This window comes from Ranitomeya imitator, chromosome 3 (genome assembly GCF_032444005.1).
Source record: "Ranitomeya imitator isolate aRanImi1 chromosome 3, aRanImi1.pri, whole genome shotgun sequence".
NCBI lineage: Eukaryota > Metazoa > Chordata > Amphibia > Anura > Dendrobatidae > Ranitomeya > Ranitomeya imitator.
Window position 1 is genome coordinate 799,955,983 of NC_091284.1, and position 17,443 is coordinate 799,973,425.

A 17,443-nucleotide genomic window follows, 5' to 3' on the forward strand; every position below is an offset into this window, starting at 1 on the left:
GTCAGAATGGTTTTTCAGGTCCTGCGTGCTAACTCTTTGTTTGTGAAGGGATCAAAGTGTCTCTTCGGTGTGCAGAAAGTTTCATTTTTAGGGTTCATCTTTACCCCTTCTACTATCAAGATGGATCCAGTTAAGGTCCAAGCCATCCAGGATTGGATTCAGCCGACATCTCTGAAAAGTCTGCAAAAGTTCCTGGGCTTTGCTAATTTTTATCGTCGCTTCATCTGTAATTTTTCTAGCATTGCCAAACCATTGACCGATTTGACCAAGAAGGGTGCTGATTTGGTTAATTGGTCTTCTGCTGCTGTGGAAGCTTTTCAGGAGTTGAAGCGTCGTTTTTGTTCTGCCCCTGTGTTGTGTCAGCCAGATGTTTCTCTTCCGTTCCAGGTCGAGGTTGATGCTTCTGAGATTGGAGCAGGGGCGGTTTTGTCACAGAGAGGTTCTGATTGCTCAGTGATGAAACCATGTGCTTTCTTTTCCAGGAAGTTTTCGCCCGCTGAGCGTAATTATGATGTGGGCAATCGAGAGTTGCTGGCCATGAAGTGGGCATTCGAGGAGTGGCGTCATTGGCTTGAAGGAGCTAAGCATCGCGTGGTGGTATTGACTGATCATAAGAACTTGACTTATCTCGAGTCTGCCAAGCGCTTGAATCCTAGACAGGCCCGTTGGTCATTATTTTTTGCCCGCTTCGACTTTGTGATTTCGTACCTTCCGGGCTCTAAAAATGTGAAGGCGGATGCTCTGTCTAGGAGTTTTGTGCCCGACTCTCCGGGTTTATCTGAGCCAGCGGGTATCCTCAAGGAAGTAGTCATTGTGTCTGCCATCTCCCCTGATTTGCGGCGGGTGCTGCAAAAATTTCAGGCGAATAAACCTGATCGTTGTCCAGCAGAGAAACTGTTCGTCCCTGATAGGTGGACTAATAAACTTATCTCTGAACTTCATTGTTCGGTGTTGGCTGGTCATCCTGGAATCTTTGGTACCAGAGAGTTAGTGGCTAGATCCTTCTGGTGGCCATCTCTGTCACGGGATGTACGTACTTTTGTGCAGTCCTGTGGGATTTGTGCTAGGGCTAAGCCCTGCTGTTCTCGTGCCAGTGGGTTGCTTTTGCCCTTGCCGGTCCCAAAGAGGCCTTGGACACATATTTCGATGGATTTCATTTCTGACCTTCCCGTTTCTCAAAAGATGTCAGTCATTTGGGTGGTCTGTGATCGCTTTTCTAAAATGGTCCATCTGGTGCCCTTGGCTAAATTGCCTTCCTCCTCTGATTTGGTACCTTTGTTCTTTCAGCATGTGGTTCGGTTGCATGGCATTCCTGAGAATATTGTTTCTGACAGAGGTTCCCAGTTTGTTTCAAGATTTTGGCGAGCCTTTTGTGGTAGGATGGGCATTGACCTATCCTTTTCCTCGGCTTTCCATCCTCAGACTAATGGCCAGACCGAACGAACCAATCAGACCTTGGAAACATATCTGAGATGTTTTGTTTCTGCAGACCAGGATGATTGGGTGTCCTTTTTGCCGTTGGCTGAGTTCGCCCTTAATAATCGGGCCAGCTCGGCTACCTTGGTTTCTCCATTTTTTTGCAATTCTGGGTTCCATCCTCGTTTCTCTTCAGGACAGGTTGAGTCTTCGGACTGTCCTGGTGTGGATTCTGTGGTGGATAGGTTGCAGCAAATCTGGACTCAGGTAGTGGACAATTTGATCTTGTCCCAGGAGAAAGCTCAACTTTTCGCTAATCGCAGACGCCGTGTGGGTCCCCGACTTCGTGTTGGGGATCTGGTTTGGTTATCTTCTCGTCATATTCCTATGAAGGTTTCCTCTCCTAAATTTAAACCTCGTTTTATTGGTCCGTATAGGATTTCTGAGGTTCTCAATCATGTGTCTTTTCGTTTGACCCTCCCAGACTCCTTTTCCATACATAATGTATTCCATAGGTCGTTGTTGCGGAGATATGTGGCACCTATGGTTCCATCTGTTGAGCCTCCTGCCCCGGTTTTGGTGGAGGGGGAATTGGAGTATATTGTGGAGAAGATTTTGGATTCTCGTGTTTCTAGACGGAAACTCCAGTATCTGGTTAAATGGAAGGGTTATGCTCAGGAAGATAATTCCTGGGTTTTTGCCTCTGATGTTCATGCTTCCGATCTTGTTCGTGCCTTTCATGCGGCTCATCCTGGTCGGCCTGGGGGCTCTGGTGAGGGTTCGGTGACCCCTCCTCAAGGGGGGGTACTGTTGTGAATTCTGTGGCTGAATTCACTCCTGTGGTCACAAGTGGTACTGCAGCTTCTGAGCTTCCTCCCTCAGGTGTTCTGGTGAGCTCGTTAACTGCTTCATTACTTAACTCCGCCTGATGCTGCTATCCTTGCTCCTTGTCAATGTTTCAGTGTTGGATCTGAGCTTCTCCTGATTGTTCCTGTGACCTGCTGCTCTGTATAGCTAAGTGCCTTTTGCTTTTTTGTTGCTTTTTTTCTGTCCAGCTTGTCTTTTGTTTTGCTGGAAGCTCTGAGACGCAAAGGGTGTACCGCCGTGCCGTTAGTTCGGCACGGTGGGTTTTTTTTTTGCCCCCTTTGCGTGGTTTTGCTTTAGGGTTTTTTGTAGACTGCAAAGTTCGCTTTACTGTCCTCGCTCTGTCCTAGAATATCGGGCCCCACTTTGCTGAATCTATTTCATCCCTACGTTTTGTCTTTTCATCTTACTCACAGTCATTATATGTGGGGGGCTGCCTTTTCCTTTGGGGAATTTCTCTGGGGCAAGTCAGGCCTATTTTTCTATCTTCAGGCTAGCTAGTTTCTTAGGCTGTGCCGAGTTGCCTAGGTAGTTGTTAGGCGCAATCCACAGCCGCTTTTAGTTGTGTTTAGGATAGGATCAGGTGTGCAGTCTACAGAGTTTCCACGTCTCAGAGCTCGTTCTTGTATTTTTGGGTATTTGTCAGATCACTGTGTGCGCTCTGATCGCTAAGCACACTGTGTTTCTGGATTGCCTTCATAACACCTGTCATTAGCATACATAACAGGAAAGGTAACTTTGCGGTCAACACAAAACCCTACAAAACCACGCAAAGGGGGCAAAAAGACCCTCCGTACCGAACTAACGGCACGGAGGTACACCCTCTGCGTCCCAGAGCTTCCAGCAAGCAGAAAAAAACAAATTGACAAGCTGGACAGAAAAAAAACAGCAAACAAATAGCAAAGAGGAACTTAGCTATGCAGAGCAGCAGGCCACAGGAATGATCCAGGAGGAAACAGGTCCAATACTAGAACATTGACTAGAGGCCAGGATCAAAGCACTAGGTGGAGTTAAATAGAGCAGCACCTAACGACTTCACCACATCACCTGAGGAAGGAAACTCAGAAGCCGCAGTACCACTTTCCTCCACCAACGGAAGCTCACAGAGAGAACCAGCCGAAGTACCACTTGTGACCACAGGAGGGAGCTCTGCCACAGAATTCACAACAATACACATGCTAGAGGAGGGGTCACCGAACCCTCACCAGAGCTCCCAGGACGACCAGGATGAGCCATATGAAAGGCACGAACAAGATCGGGAGCATGGACATCAGAGGCAAAGACCCAGGAATTATCTTCCTGAGCATAACCCTTCCACTTAACCAGATACTGGAGTTTCCGCCTTGAAACACGAGAATCCAAAATCTTCTCCACAATATACTCCAACTCTCCCTCCACCAAAACCGGGGCAGGAGGATCAACAGATGGAACCATAGGTGCCACGTATCTCCGCAACAATGACCTATGGAATACGTTATGTATGGAAAAAGAATCTGGAAGGGTCAGACGAAAAGACACAGGATTAAGAACCTCAGAAATCCTATACGGACGAATAAAACGAGGTTTAAACTTAGGAGAGGAAACCTTCATAGGAATATGACGAGAAGATAACCAAACCAAGTCCCCAAGCCGAAGTCGGGGACCCACACAGCGTCTGCGATTAGCGAAACGTTGAGCCTTCTCCTGGGACAAAGTCAAATTGTCCACTACATGAGTCCAAATCTGCTGCAACCTGTCCACCACAGTATCCACACCAGGACAGTCCGAAGACTCAACCTGCCCTGAAGAGAAACGAGGATGGAACCCAGAGTTGCAGAAAAACGGTGAAACCAAGGTAGCCGAGCTGGCCCGATTATTAAGGGCGAACTCAGCCAAAGGCAAAAAGGACACCCAGTCATCCTGATCAGCAGAAACAAAGCATCTCAGATATGTTTCCAAGGTCTGATTGGTTCGTTCGGTCTGGCCATTAGTCTGAGGATGGAAAGCCGAGGAAAAAGACAAGTCAATGCCCATCCTACCACAAAAGGCTCGCCAAAACCTCGAAACAAACTGGGAACCTCTGTCAGAAACGATATTCTCTGGAATGCCATGTAAACGGACCACATGCTGGAAAAACAATGGCACCAAATCAGAGGAGGAAGGCAATTTAGACAAGGGTACCAAATGGACCATCTTAGAGAAGCGATCACAGACCACCCAAATGACTGACATCTTTTGAGAGACGGGAAGATCTGAAATAAAATCCATAGAGATATGTGTCCAAGGCCTCTTCGGGACCGGCAAGGGCAAAAGCAACCCACTGGCACGAGAACAGCAGGGCTTAGCCCGAGCACAAATCCCACAGGACTGCACAAAAGTACGCACATCCCGCGACAGAGATGGCCACCAAAAGGATCTAGCCACTAACTCTCTGGTACCAAAGATTCCAGGATGACCAGCCAACACCGAACAATGAACCTCAGAGATAACTTTATTCGTCCACCTATCAGGGACAAACAGTTTCTCCGCTGGGCAACGATCAGGTTTATTAGCCTGAAATTTTTGCAGCACCCGCCGCAAATCAGGGGAGATGGCAGACACAATTAGTCCCTCTTTGAGGATACCCGCCGGCTCAGATACACCCGGAGAGTCGGGCACAAAACTCCTAGACAGAGCATCCGCCTTCACATTTTTAGAGCCAGGAAGGTATGAAATCACAAAGTCAAAACGGGCAAAAAACAACGACCAACGAGCTTGTCTAGGATTCAACCGCTTGACGGACTCGAGATAAGTCAAGTTCTTATGATCAGTCAAGACCACCACGCGATGCTTAGCTCCTTCAAGCCAATGACGCCACTCCTCGAATGCCCACTTCATGGCCAGCAACTCTCGATTGCCCACATCATAATTTCGCTCAGCAGGCGAAAACTTCCTGGAAAAGAAGGCGCATGGTTTCATCACCAAGCAATCAGAACTTCTCTGCGACAAAACAGCCCCTGCTCCAATCTCAGAAGCATCAACCTCGACCTGGAACGGAAGCGAAACATCTGGTTGACACAACACAGGGGCAGAAGAAAAACGACGCTTCAACTCTTGAAAAGCTTCCACCGCAGCAGAAGACCAATTGACCAAATCAGAACCTTTCTTGGTCAAATCGGTCAATGGTTTAGCAATACTAGAAAAATTGCAGATGAAGCGACGATAAAAATTAGCAAAGCCCAGGAACTTTTGCAGACTTTTCAGAGATGTCGGCTGAGTCCAATTATGGATGGCTTGGACCTTAACAGGGTCCATCTCGATAGTAGAAGGGGAAAAGATGAACCCCAAAAATGAAACCTTCTGAACACCAAAGAGACACTTTGATCCCTTCACAAACAAAGAATTAGCACGCAGGACCTGAAACACCGTTCTGACCTGCTTCACATGAGACTCCCAATCATACGAGAAGATCAAAATGTCATCTAAGTACACAATCAGGAATTTATCCAGGTACTCTCGGAAGATGTCATGCATAAAGGACTGAAACACTGATGGAGCATTGGCAAGTCCGAATGGCATTACTAGATACTCAAAATGGCCCTCGGGCGTATTAAATGCAGTTTTCCACTCATCGCCTCGCTTAATACGCACAAGATTATACGCACCACGAAGATCTATCTTGGTGAACCAACTAGCCCCCTTAATCCGAGCAAACAAATCAGATAACAATGGCAAGGGGTACTGAAATTTAACCGTGATCTTATTTAGAAGGCGGTAATGTATACAAGGTCTCAGTGAACCATCCTTCTTGGCTACAAAAAAGAACCCTGCTCCTAATGGCGACGATGACGGGCGAATATGCCCCTTCTCCAAAGACTCCTTCACATAACTCCGCATAGCGGCGTGCTCAGGCACAGATAAATTAAACAGTCGACCTTTTGGGGATTTACTACCAGGAATCAAATCGATAGCACAATCACAATCCCTATGCGGAGGTAGGGTATCGGACTTGGGCTCATCAAATAAATCCCGGTAATCAGACAAGAACTCAGGAACCTCAGAAGGGGTGGATGACGAAATAGTCAGAAATGGGACATCACCATGTACCCCCTGACAACCCCAGCTGGACACCGACATGGATTTCCAATCTAATACTGGATTATGGACTTGTAGCCATGGCAACCCCAACACGACCACATCATGCAAATTATGCAACACCAGAAAGCGAATAACCTCCTGATGTGCAGGAGCCATGCACATGGTCAGCTGGGTCCAGTACTGAGGCTTATTCTTGGCCAAAGGCGTAGCATCAATTCCTCTCAATGGAATAGGACACTGCAAGGGCTCCAAGAAAAACCCACAACGCCTAGCATACTCCAAGTCCATCAAATTCAGAGCAGCGCCTGAATCCACAAATGCCATGACAGAATACGATGACAAAGAGCAGATCAAGGTAACAGACAGAAGAAATTTTGACTGTACCATACCAATGGTGGCAGACCTAGCGAACCGCTTAGTGCGCTTAGGACAATCAGAGATAGCATGAGTGGAATCACCACAGTAGAAACACAGCCCATTCAGACGTCTGTGTTCTTGCCGTTCAACTCTGGTCAAAGTCCTATCGCACTGCATAGGCTCAGGTTTAAGCTCAGGTAATACCGCCAAATGGTGCACAGATTTACGCTCGCGCAAGCGTCGACCGATCTGAATGGCCAAAGACATAGACTCATTCAGACCAGCAGGCATAGGAAATCCCACCATGACATCCTTAAGGGCTTCAGAGAGACCTTTTCTGAAAATAGCTGCAAGCGCACCTTCATTCCACTGAGTGAGTACGGACCACTTTCTAAATTTCTGACAATATACCTCTATCTCATCCTGACCCTGACACAGAGCCAGCAAATTCTTCTCTGCCTGATCCACAGAATTAGGCTCATCGTACAGCAATCCGAGCGCCAGGAAAAATGCTTCGATATTACTTAATGCAGGATCTCCTGATGCAAGAGAAAATGCCCAGTCCTGAGGGTCGCCACGCAAAAAAGAAATAACGATCCTAACTTGTTGAACTGGGTTACCAGAGGAGCGAGGTTTCAAAGCCAGAAATAGTTTACAATTATTTTTGAAACTCAGAAATTTAGTTCTATCTCCAAAAAACAAATCAGGAATAGGAATTCTCGGTTCTAACATAGAATTCTGAACCACAAAGTCTTGAATACTTTGTACTCTTGCCGTGAGCTGATCCACACATGAAGACAGACCTTTAATGTCCATTGCTACACCTGTGTCCTGAACCACCCAAATGTCTAGGGGAAAAAAAAGGCAAAACACAGTGCAGAGAAAAAAAAAATGGTCTCAGAACTTCTTTTTTCCCTCTATTGAGAATCATTAGTACTTTTGGCCTCTAGTACTGTTATGAAAGGTAATTCAGTACCACAATGGACATAGAGGTCAGAGCACATACAGTGATCTGACAATAACCCAAAATAATAGAACGAGCTCTGAGACGTGGGAACTCTGTTGACCGCAATCCCTAATCCTCTCCAACCACACTAAAGGCAGCCGTGGATTGCGCCTAACGCTCCCTATGCAACTCGGCACGGCCTGAGAAACTAGCTAGCCTGAAGATAGAAAATAAGCCTACCTTGCCTCAGAGAAATACCCCAAAGGAAAAGGCAGCCCCCACATATAATGACTGTGAGTTAAGATGAAAAGACAAACGTAGAGATGAAATAGATTTAGCAAAGTGAGGCCCAACTTTCTGAACAGAGCGAGGATAGGAAAGGTAACTTTGCGGTCAACACAAAACCCTACAAAACCACGCAAAGGGGGCAAAAAGACCCTCCGTACCGAACTAACGGCACGGAGGTACACGCTCTGCGTCCCAGAGCTTCCAGCAAGCAGAAAAAAACAAATTGACAAGCTGGACAGAAAAAAAACAGCAAACAAATAGCAAAGAGGAACTTAGCTATGCAGAGCAGCAGGCCACAGGAACGATCCAGGAGGAAACAGGTCCAATACTAGAACATTGACTAGAGGCCAGGATCAAAGCACTAGGTGGAGTTAAATAGAGCAGCACCTAACGACTTCACCACATCACCTGAGGAAGGAAACTCAGAAGCCGCAGTACCACTTTCCTCCACCAACGGAAGCTCACAGAGAGAACCAGCCGAAGTACCACTTGTGACCACAGGAGGGAGCTCTGCCACAGAATTCACAACAATACACATGCTATAAATACACATGTACACATATATACACATGCTATAAATACACATGCACACATATATGCACATACTGTAAATACACATGTACACATACTGTAAATACACACGCACACATATATACACTGTAAATACACATGCACACATATATACACACTGTAAATACACATGCACACATATACACACTGTAAATACACATATATACACATGCTATAAATACACATGCACACGTGCACATACTATAAATACACATGTACACAGCTATACACATACTCTAAATACACATGTACACATATATACACATGCTATAAATACACATGCACACATATGTGCACATACTGTAAATACACACGCACACATATATACACTGTAAATACACATGGACACATATGCACATACTATAAATACACATGCACACATACTGTAAATACACACACACACACATATATACACATACTGTTAATACACATGCACACAGCTATACACATACCGTAAAAACACATGCACACAGCTTTACATACTGTAACCACACATGCACACATGTATGCACATAGTATAAATACACATGCACACATACTGTAAATACACATGGACACATATGCACATACTATAAATACACATGCACACATACTGTAAATACACACACACACATATATACACATACTGTTAATACACATGCACACAGCTATACACATACCGTAAAAACACATGCAAACAGCTTTACATACTGTAACTACACATGCACACATGTATGCACATAGTATAAATACACATGCACACATACTGTAAATACACATGCACACAGCTATACACATACTATAAATACACATGCACACATATATACATATTCTGTATTTACATATGCAGACAAACTGTAAGGCTATGTGCACACGTTGCGGATTGGGGTGCAGAATTTTCCTCACAAAATCCGCATCTCCTGGCAGAAAACGCAGGTGTGAATTTTTATGTGGATTTTGTGCGTTTTTGATGCGGATTTTCTGTGTTTTTTACCCCTGTGGATTTCTATAATGGAAGGGGTCAGAAACGCTGCAGTTCCGCACAAAAGAAGTAGCATGCTACTTCTTTTGATCCGCAGCGGTTTTCATGCGGAGTTTTCCGCACCATCAGCACAGCTTTTTTTTCAATTGATTTACATTGTACTGTAAATCACTGTGCGGAACTACAGCGCTTCTGCACGGAAAAATCCGCTGCGGATCCGCACTAATTCCGCATCGTGTGTACACAGCCTAAAAACACTGTATACACATACTGTCAAGACACCCACATGCATATATATTTACAGTACATCGTATGTTTACATATGTGCACATCATACAGATGCACAGACATACACATATACAGTATATACACATATACACATATATCACATATGTACAGACAAGTACCATGGGGTTAATACCGACTGTACCTGTGTGGATGGTGGGCAGGCGGTGTCAGGGCAGGCGGTGTCAGGGCATCATTGGTGCCGCAGCCCACCAGGAGGCCTGTTACATGTAGCCCACTGTTATCCTGCCCCTCATTGGAGTCTATTCCAGCTTTTCCTATTGGAGGACGACATATCGGAAAGTATTGGGAGGGAGGAGGGAGCAGCACACACAGCCTCCAGCCCTGCTGCCTGGTGTAGTGTGACCAGAGGCTGTTATTATACAGTGATGATGAATATTGTGGGATTTCTTGGTATTGTGCTGGAGGAGAAATGTTACCGTCAGAGCCGGGGAATATGGCATTAAATATCCACATCTCAGTAACAGATACTCTCCCTAGATTGCTGTACGCACCAAACCATGGAGCAGTGAGGTTGAGTTGCCGGTATAGCAGAGTTGAGTTTATTTTCGGCACAACTCTGTTTGATCTGGGATTTTACAGTTTGGGTAAATCGACTGGGTCAAGGCTCAGACACACGGCAGATCTATAAATCAGGGAGACACAACCTTTTCTCATTCGTTGGACAGAGGATAAGTTGCTGGTCACTGAGGGTCTGACTGCTCGTATTCAGAAGCGTAACGATAGTAGGTGCATGGTTTGCAATCACTCGCGAGCCTAAGGGGGCCTTAACAATCCCTTTCGCAGATATAAAAAGACCGTTACTAATAAAGAAGCACTCCTCCTCCCGTCAAAGTTTTTATCTTCATATATTGCAGTCATCATATTATACAGCACTGTGTAATTACAATTGCTCATTTTGCCTTTCTACCCAGCTAATTCTTCTCTTTTCCATTAGGTCTATGACATCACGCGACTAATAACTGACTAACTGAATCCTTCTGAGCTCTATGTAAAAACAGGAGGTCAATGTTCCCTGCATGACACATCAGTCACTGCAAAAGTCAATGGCACGGGGGAGGCAGAAGCAGCTGGGTCAGAAGTTAGAGAGGGAAATGATAAAAGCAGGGACAAGAGACTTCCTGTTTCTACATAGAGAACAGAAAAGAGAAGAATTAGCTGGGTAGAAAGGCAAAATGAGTAGGGATGAGCGGACTCGTGGAAGCTCAGGTTCGACTGAACTTTAGTCCAAAGTTCTGTTCGGGAACCAGAACTTGACATAATCCATTGTAGTACCCATGACGTCTAGTGATTCTCTAGTGCAACCAATGGTGGACTGTTCTGACTTATGAGAACGAAGCTTCATAGGTCACTAGCGGTCATGTCTCACAGGCAATCATGTTACCGACGTCATCACTAGTGAGACATGACCGTGAGTAACCTATGGAGCAGGGCCGGACTGGCTATCGAGCAGTTCTGGCAAATGCCAGAATGGCCAGTGCCAGTAGTGGGCCCCTGCACGCCGACTCACCCTTCCCTCCCCCAGCACCGCCACCGCATTCAACTATACCGGCGTCTATGACGCCGGTACAGTTGAATGCAATGATGGAGGAGAGAGCGTCACCTGACGCTCCCTCTCCGCCTCTGACACTGCGAGTACGTGCACACTCACTGTGTCCCAGGCAGTGCAGCGGCAGCCGCCGAGACAGGAGCAGGAGGCAGCGCGGGCACGAGGAAAGGTGAGGAGCTTGTGTTTTTGTTTTTTTTACTGGACTGTAGGGCCATTCTAGGGGGGGAGGAGAGATGTGGGCTCTGCTGTATACTACTATGTGGACAGTGCTGTATACTACTGTGTGGGCTGTGCTGTATACTGCTGTGTGGGCAGTGCTGTATACTACTATATAGGCTGTGCTATATACTACTGTGTGGGCAGTGCTGTACACTACTGTGTGGGCAGTGCTGTATACTACTGTGTGGGCAGTGCTGTATACTACTGTGTGGGCTATGCTGCATACTACTGTGTGGGCTGTGCTGTATACTGCTAAGTGGGCTGTGCTGTATACTGCTACGTGGGCTGTGCTGTACACTGCTACATGGGCTGTGTTATCTGCTATGCAGATTGTGCTATTGTAAGGTTTTAAACGATTTGCTATACCTGCCGTTATTTTTTGTAGAACCTAGTTTTTCCTGTCAGCCATTTTGCTTTCTGTTCTGCTGTATCTACTTTGCCCTTAACCTGCATGGAGTTCTCAGTTTCAATGTTTCCGCCCTGTTCTCTGCCACTTGCCCTTTTAAGTAGCATCAGCTGTTTAATCAGTGCTTCAGAATCAAGTCTGCAGTTTACTTGACACCTTGCTCCTGGAAGACTTGGACTTATTATCCTACCACCTTCTACTTCAGATCCTTGGACATGTGTGGACTCAGGAATCTCTCAGCTTACCATCAACATTGGCAAGGGAAGTAGAGAGAGAACCTTTAACCTGTTTCTGTAACTAGATGGACTTAAGGTTTATTCCTGCCTGTCTTGTATCCTGCCTGCAACTGTGTTAACCCTTACTTGTATGAAGTAATACAAGAACTACTTAAACAAGCCTGTGTCTTCTGTGTTTCCTGGCACCCACGCACAAGACTCTATACAGACTGTATTTTACATTTTACAGCTATATACTATGGGGGGGTATATTATATTCTATGGGGGAGGCTGTGTTATATACTATGGGGGCTACATTATATATTATGGGGAGGTGGGCTGTATTATATTCTATGGGGTGGCTGCATTATATTCTGTAAGGTGGGGGCTGCATTATACTGTATCGAGGACTATGGGGAATACGTTATACTATATGAAGAACTATGGGGTGCATTATACTATGGGAAGTGAATTGTACTACATGGATGACTATGGCGGGGTATTATACTATATGGAGCACTATGAGGAGTGTATTATGCTATATGGAGGACTGAGCAGTGTATTTTAATATATGGAGGACTATAGGGAGTGTATTATACTATGTGGAGGACTGTGGTGCACATTATAATATATGGAGGACTATGGGGTGTATTTTACCAAACAAGTAAAATGCTGCATATTCAGATTGTTTTTGCTGGAACAAAAATCATTGTTCTCAGCAGCACATTGCCGCTGTAAACTGTAGATGTGCTGCTGATAACATGATACTGTATGGTAATCTGTTAGTGATCGTTCTGTCCCATCATTATTCCTCAGCTGGTGGAAAGAGGCCGGGAAACAAGCGTTGCACAACTTCAGTATTGTCGATCAAATTCATTTAGCGGCCTGAACTCAGCGCTTGTAAATACAACCGAAATGCTTTTGTGTGATGTGCAATATGTTAGCATTTTGGGCCCCATTTTAAACTTTGCCTAGGGCCCCACTTTGCCTAAAACCGGTCCTGCCTACAAGTGTACAAAGATATTATACAGTCACCATGTGACAATTGGGCCTGTGTAACTTCAAATGCCAGGGCTGAATTTTAGTCTCAGTCCGGCCCAGTATAGAGCCCCTCAGTCCTCTCACACTGTGTCCTGTGTATAGCGCCCCTCAGTCCTCTCACACTGTGTCCTGTGTATAGCGCCCCTCAGTCCTCTCACACTGTGCCCTGTGTATAGAGCCCCTCAGTCCTCTCACACTGTGCCCTGTGTATAGAGCCCCCCAGTCCTCTCACACTGTGTCCTGTGTATAGAGCCCCCCAGTCCTCTCACACTGTGCCCTGTGTATAGAGCCCCTCAGTCCTCTCACACTGTGTCCTGTGTATAGAGCCCCTCAGTTCTCTCACACTGTGTCCTGTGTATAGAGCCCCTCAGTCCTCTCACACTGTGTCCTGTGTATAGCGCCCCTCAGTCCTCTCACACTGTGTCCTGTGTATAGAGCCCCTCAGTCCTCTCACACTGTGCCCTGTGTATAGAGCCCCCCAGTCCTCTCACACTGTGCCCTGTGTATAGAGCCCCCCAGTCCTCTCACACTGTGTCCTGTGTATAGAGCCCCTCAGTCCTCTCACACTGTGCCCTGTGTATAGAGCCCCTCAGTCCTCTTACACTGTCCTGTGTATAGAGCCCCCCAGTCCTCTCACACTGTGCCCTGTGTATAGAGCCCCCCAGTCCTCTCACACTGTGCCCTGTGTATAGAGCCCCCCAGTCCTCTCACACTGTGTCCTGTGTATAGAGCCCCTCAGTCCTCTCACACTGTGTCCTGTGTATAGAGCCCCCCAGTCCTCTCACAGTGTCCTGTGTATAGAGCCCCCCAGTTCTCTCACACTGTGTCCTGTGTATAGAGCCCCCCAGTCCTCTCACACTGTGCCCTGTGTATAGAGCCCCTCAGTCCTCTCACACTGTGTCCTGTGTATAGAGCCCCTCAGTCCTCTCACACTGTCCTGTGTATAGAGCCCCTCAGTCCTCTCACACTGTGCCCTGTGTATACAGCCCCTCAGTCCTCTCACACTGTGTCCTGTGTATAGAGCCCCTCAGTCCTCTCACACTGTGTCCTGTGTATAGAGCCCCTCAGTCCTCTCACACTGTGCCCTGTGTATAGAGCCCCTCAGTCCTCTCACACTGTGTCCTGTGTATAGAGCCCCTCAGTCCTCTCACACTGTGCCCTGTGTATAGAGCCCCTCAGTCCTCTCACACTGTGTCCTGTGTATAGAGCCCCCCAGTCCTCTCACACTGTCCTGTGTATAGAGCCCCCCAGTCCTCTCACACTGTGTCCTGTGTATAGAGCCCCCCAGTTCTCACACTGTGTCCTGTGTATAGAGCCCCTCAGTCCTCTCACACTGTGTCCTGTGTATAGAGCCCCTCAGTTCTCTCACACTGTGTCCTGTGTATAGAGCCCCTCAGTCCTCTCACACTGTGTCCTGTGTATAGAGCCCCTCAGTCCTCTCACACTGTGTCCTGTGTATAGAGCCCCCCAGCCCTCTCACACTGTGTCCTGTGTATAGCTCCCCTCAGCCCTCTCACACTGTGTCCTGTGTATAGAGCCCCCCAGTCCTCTCACACTGTGTCCTGTGTATAGAGCCCCTCAGCCCTCTCACACTGTGTCCTGTGTATAGAGCCCCCCAGTCCTCTCACACTGTGCCCTGTGTATAGAGCCCCTCAGTTCTCTCACACTGTGCCCTGTGTATAGAGCCCCTCAGTCCTCTCACACTGTGTCCTGTGTATAGAGCCCCTCAGCCCTCTCACACTGTGTCCTGTGTATAGAGCCCCCCAGTCCTCTCACACTGTGTCCTGTGTATAGAGCCCCCCAGTCCTCTCACACTGTGCCCTGTGTATAGAGCCCCTCAGTCCTCTCACACTGTGTCCTGTGTATAGAGCCCCTCAGTCCTCTCACACTGTGCCCTGTGTATAGAGCCCCCCAGTCCTCTCACACTGTGCCCTGTGTATAGAGCCCCCCAGTCCTCTCACACTGTGCCCTGTGTATAGCGCCCCTCAGTCCTCTCACACTGTGTCCTGTGTATAGAGCCCCTCAGTCCTCTCACACTGTGTCCTGTGTATAGAGCCCCTCAGTCCTCTCACACTGTGTCCTGTGTATAGAGCCCCCCAGTCCTCTCACACTGTGTCCTGTGTATAGCGCCCCCCAGTCCTCTCACACTGTGTCCTGTGTATAGAGCCCCCCAGTCCTCTCACACTGTGCCCTGTGTATAGAGCCCCCCAGTCCTCTCACACTGTCCTGTGTATAGAGCCCCCCAGTCCTCACAGTCCTGTGTATAGAGCCCCCCAGTCCTCTCACACTGTGTCCTGTGTATAGAGCCCCTCAGTCCTCTCACACTGTGTCCTGTGTATAGAGCCCCTCAGTCCTCTCACACTGTGTCCTGTGTATAGAGCCCCTCAGTCCTCTCACACTGTGCCCTGTGTATAGAGCCCCTCAGTCCTCTCACACTGTGCCCTGTGTATAGAGCCCCTCAGTTCTCTCACACTGTGTACTGTGTATAGAGCCCCCCAGTCCTCTCACACTGTGTCCTGTGTATAGCTCCCCTCAGCCCTCTCACAGTGTCCTGTGTATAGAGCCCCCCAGTCCTCTCACACTGTGTACTGTGTATAGAGCCCCCCAGTCCTCTCACACTGTGCCCTGTGTATAGAGCCCCTCAGTCCTCTCACACTGTGTCCTGTGTATAGAGCCCCTCAGTCCTCTCACACTGTCCTGTGTATAGAGCCCCTCAGTCCTCTCACACTGTGTCCTGTGTATAGAGCCCCCCAGTCCTCTCACACTGTGTCCTGTGTATAGCGCCCCTCAGTCCTCTCACACTGTGTCCTGTGTATAGAGCCCCCCAGTCCTCTCACACTGTGCCCTGTGTATAGAGCCCCCCAGTCCTCTCACACTGTCCTGTGTATAGAGCCCCCCAGTCCTCTCACACTGTCCTGTGTATAGAGCCCCCCAGTCCTCTCACACTGTGCCCTGTGTATAGAGCCCCTCAGTTCTCTCACACTGTCCTGTGTATAGAGCCCCTCAGTTCTCTCACACTGTGTACTGTGTATAGAGCCCCTCAGTCCTCTCACACTGTGTCCTGTGTATAGAGCCCCCCAGTCCTCTCACACTGTGTCCTGTGTATAGAGCCCCTCAGTCCTCTCACACTGTGCCCTGTGTATAGAGCCCCCCAGTCCTCTCACACTGTGTCCTGTGTATAGAGCCCCTCAGTCCTCTCACACTGTGTCCTGTGTATAGAGCCCCTCAGTCCTCTCACACTGTCCTGTGTATAGAGCCCATCAGTCCTCTCACACTGTGTCCTGTGTATAGAGCCCCTCAGTCCTCTCACACTGTGTCCTGTGTATAGAGCCCCTCAGTCCTCTCACACTGTGTCCTGTGTATAGAGCCCCTCAGTCCTCTCACACTGTGTCCTGTGTATAGAGCCCATCAGTCCTCTCACACTGTGTCCTGTGTATAGAGCCCCTCAGTCCTCTCACACTGTGTCCTGTGTATAGAGCCCCTCAGTCCTCTCACACTGTGTCCTGTGTATAGAGCCCCCCAGTCCTCTCACACTGTGTCCTGTGTATAGAGCCCCTCAGTCCTCTCACACTGTGCCCTGTGTATAGAGCCCCCCAGTCCTCTCACACTGTGTCCTGTGTATAGAGCCCCTCAGTCCTCTCACACTGTGTCCTGTGTATAGAGCCCATCAGTCCTCTCACACTGTGTCCTGTGTATAGAGCCCCTCAGTCCTCTCACACTGTGTCCTGTGTATAGAGCCCCTCAGTCCTCTCACACTGTGTCCTGTGTATAGAGCCCCCCAGTCCTCTCACACTGTGTCCTGTGTATAGAGCCCCCCAGTCCTCTCACACTGTCCTGTGTATAGAGCCCCCCAGTCCTCTCACACTGTGCCCTGTGTATAGAGCCCCTCAGTCCTCTCACACTGTGCCCTGTGTATAGAGCCCCTCAGTCCTCTCACACTGTGCCCTGTGTATAGAGCCCCTCAGTCCTCTCACACTGTGTCCTGTGTATAGAGCCCCTCAGTCCTCTCACACTGTCCTGTGTATAGAGCCCCTCAGTCCTCTCACACTGTGTCCTGTGTATAGAGCCCCCCAGTCCTCTCACACTGTGCCCTGTGTATAGAGCCCCTCAGTCCTCTCACACTGTGCCCTGTGTAGAGCCCCCTCACACTGTGTCCTGTGTATAGAGCCCCTCAGTCCTCTCACACTGTGTCCTGTGTATAGAGCCCCCCAGTCCTCTCACACTGTGCCCTGTGTATAGAGCCCCTCAG

General features: G+C 48.1%; 1 protein-coding gene across 1 annotated transcript in view; it reads right to left on the minus strand.

Annotated features, from left to right (window-relative positions):
• The window catches only part of KBTBD3 (kelch repeat and BTB domain containing 3), a 42,684-nt gene extending 32,700 nt beyond the window's left edge, over window positions 1-9,984 (minus strand). The window contains exon 1 of the mRNA XM_069759221.1: window positions 9,889-9,984. The gene's annotated coding sequence lies outside the window, so the exon portion shown is untranslated. The remainder of the gene's footprint in view (window positions 1-9,888) is intronic.
• Window positions 9,985-17,443: the final 7,459 nt, after the last annotated feature.